Source organism: Octopus bimaculoides, chromosome 11, assembly GCF_001194135.2.
Source record: "Octopus bimaculoides isolate UCB-OBI-ISO-001 chromosome 11, ASM119413v2, whole genome shotgun sequence".
NCBI lineage: Eukaryota > Metazoa > Mollusca > Cephalopoda > Octopoda > Octopodidae > Octopus > Octopus bimaculoides.
The window spans coordinates 73252621-73256046 of record NC_068991.1 but is presented as its reverse complement, the minus strand read 5'-3'; positions in this window follow the sequence as shown (position 1 = coordinate 73256046).

Below are 3426 nucleotides of genomic sequence, written 5' to 3'. Positions count from 1 at the left end.
ATATATATATATATATATATATATATATATATACATATATGTGTGTGTGTGTATACATGTACATATGTATGTATGTATACGTGCGTGCCTACAGACCTGTGCTTAAAATAACCTTCTCAAAGACACATACATGCATGAATAACCATACGTATGTTTTCCTAGTTTTCTGCAGAGAGAAACAAAAGACAGGAGCTAGGAAGAGAGAGAGAGAGTGAGAGAGAGAGAGAGAGGAAGAAATGGTGAGAATACCTGTATGAGAGAAAAAAATTGGAGGAGATGTAGTGAGTTTGTGACGTGTATACATCCATGTAGATATTTTCAAACAACATTTTTTTTTTACTTGAGACGCCAGTAGATTTACGATGTTTAAAAAAAAGAAAAAAGAATGTCCACCAAATCACAGATCAAATGAGAAAAAAGAAAAGAGAAATTTGCTTGACAGAAGCTATTAATTTATGAATAAACAAGAGTTCTGAAACACCTTTTTAACAATTTTAATCAAAGCGTAATGCGACTAAAATGGAACAAATCTTTTACACAGGAGTTTCAAGAAAATTATTAGATAGAAATAAAGAATTTGGAAATATTGATTCTTGCCATTAGCACAAATTCTCTATTTTACTTGAAGATGTAGGGGGCCAGCACGTAGATTGTTGAATCAGAGACCTCTCATTCCCAATACATATGTGTTAATTATTTTATTGACGCCAGAGCAATAAACGGTGAAGTCGGTGCTCCTGGGATTTCAAATCAAATGTTGAGGAAATCAGAATGAAATGTTAGCTGTGGCTTATTTGCATTCCTTTTATACTTGTTTGATATTGCATTTTGTGAACAATAGCGTCGGCGGTGGTAAACAAGCTTCTAATGAACCTGTCAGCATCTCACCATTTCATTTACAATGCCCAAATCGACAAAGAAACGTGCGTGTGCATCTGTTTATGCATGTATGTATGTGTATGCGCGTAAAGCACAACTGAAACAAATATCGCAAGGCTGTCTTTTGTGTATCTGTACCGGTTTATTGGTTTCGCTTACCGGTATTTATTTCACCAATGTACCATCGCCGAAAGTTATACTCGCATGCAAACTAACACCAACGTCCACGCACACACACGCATATAAGTATGTGTTTGTGTGTATATAAATATTTATATATGCGCATATATATATAGATATATATAGTTTTAGGGAAAAGAACCAAGGTTCATGAACTCATCGATGAAACTTAATTTATTCTTTATTTTTTATAAATTGATTTTAATTGAGTTTTTACCTACAGTTTTGGATTTTATCCCTAATATTATTATTATTATTATTATTATTATTATTATTATTATTATTATTATATATACACCCACATAATTTCATTTGCTGTTAGTCCTGTAGTTTATCCAATCAGTCTCATCCACAGGTATTGGCTATCACATTAGACAGTAATCTGGAGATTGTTTGTTTTATCAAATAAGTGTCTGAAAATATACAAATGCCGTAGTTTTTATGACAAAGAAGAAGAAAACAGGGACCTAGCAATTTTTCTCTATCAATTAAGAATTGATTCATCTAATTTCGATCTCATCAATCTGGCCATATTCTGCAATATTACAAGCTACTATTGACAACTCTCCAAGTGCCATTGAAATGAAATACGACCAATCGGACTCATCAGAATTACATATAAAATCATTTTGAGAAAAAGAACTTAAATTCTCTTCAATTAATAAATATACCGAGTTGGCTGTGGTTACAAGATTGCATTTACATAATGCAAACAAAACAAACCGTTGGTGCGAACTAAACGGTCAAGGAAGAAAAAGAAACAAAAAGATTTTGTTTCGAAGTGCTATGAAAAATTATCGGCTGCTTATCAGTTACTCTACCTGCAAAAGGACTTTATTGTTGAGTTCTTTATTAATATTTTGCTGTTCTTAGAGTACATTTTTTTTCCATCAGTTAAGAAAACCCAGACAGATTTCTATTATTTTATCACTTCGAAGTTTGTTGTCCAACAAATTATAGCGGCCAGCCCAATGTTGTCTTTCTAGAAGTCAGGTATCAGCTATCTCAATGGCCAGCAGGCACACACTTACCACAGAAGCACTCATATATATATATATATATATATATATATATAGAGAGAGAGAGAGAGAGAGAGATAGATAGATGACGCATGCGCACTCGTTTTCAATGGCTTATATATTATGTCTTACTAAGAAGAATATATGCATAAAAAGGAGAAAATAAATTAATATATACTCACACTTGAAGGAAAAGTTTTGCATGTTTAAACACACTGGTAACAAAATTACCCATTCTTACACTCATTCTATTTGACATAATCATCTTCTTAAACTCATACATTATCCGATTATAAATAAATGAATTAAATTTAGATATATTAGGTTCACCAGTAAATATATGTACTCATGATACCTAAATAGGTAAAGTACTTTCAAAATGAGTAAAATGCCGCCGATGTATTGATGTAGAAACTCATTTAGAAATCTTCCAAATGGCGTTCAGATGGTAAACGGAACAGTTTGTAATTGTATATTAAACATGTTGCGCTGTATTTCTTAAGAGCTTTTCCAAATTTATAGTGAGGTGCCATCTTAGAGCATTGTATAATTAACGATTGTGTCTCTTTTATTGAATCAATTCTACTGCAGCTTCTTTTCAAACAATTGTATTATCACTAATACAATCCAAGAAGGAATCACCATTGTTCTCTTTCCAATCATACTTAACTATTTTTCAATAGGAATCAGGGTGCGTTCCGGATAATATAATTCTAGGTATAGTATATCTCCTGTATTATAACTTGCGTTAGGCTTAGCAATAGAAATCGCAACAAGAAAGTTTCTTAGCAACAGAAATCGTAAGAAAGTTTCTTAGTTCAAAGAAACCAATGTAAAAACTAATTTGAAACCGATGTTCTAGTATGGTCGTTGCTATCATGGCTAAAATGAACTACAGAGCCATAGAGAAGCAGAAGCTCACGGCAGTAAGAGTTGTGACTAGATGTCGATAGATGTCGATTCTCTGTTGATTTTAATTCCAATCACGCTTCAATGACATTTATCCGATGCCACAGGGAAATGCAGTTTTCTTTTTTTTTTGTCCTATCTTACTCTGAAGTCAAATATGATGCTTCTGATCATGGAAAATCAAAACTTTGAATTTGTTGCACTAATGCGTGCAATAAATATCAATATTTTTTTTATTAGACAAACAAAATGAAGCCACATTGAAATAGTCTCGTTAATTGAAAAGCCCAACAAATGTATTTCTCATTTTCTCATGGACGCATTGCGGATACTGGTAGAAATTGGTTCTTTGTTAAAAATGTATTTCACACGATGAAACAGCATTCGTGAATCATTTCATTAAACTAACCAACTGGTCACATTTAAGCATATCATATAT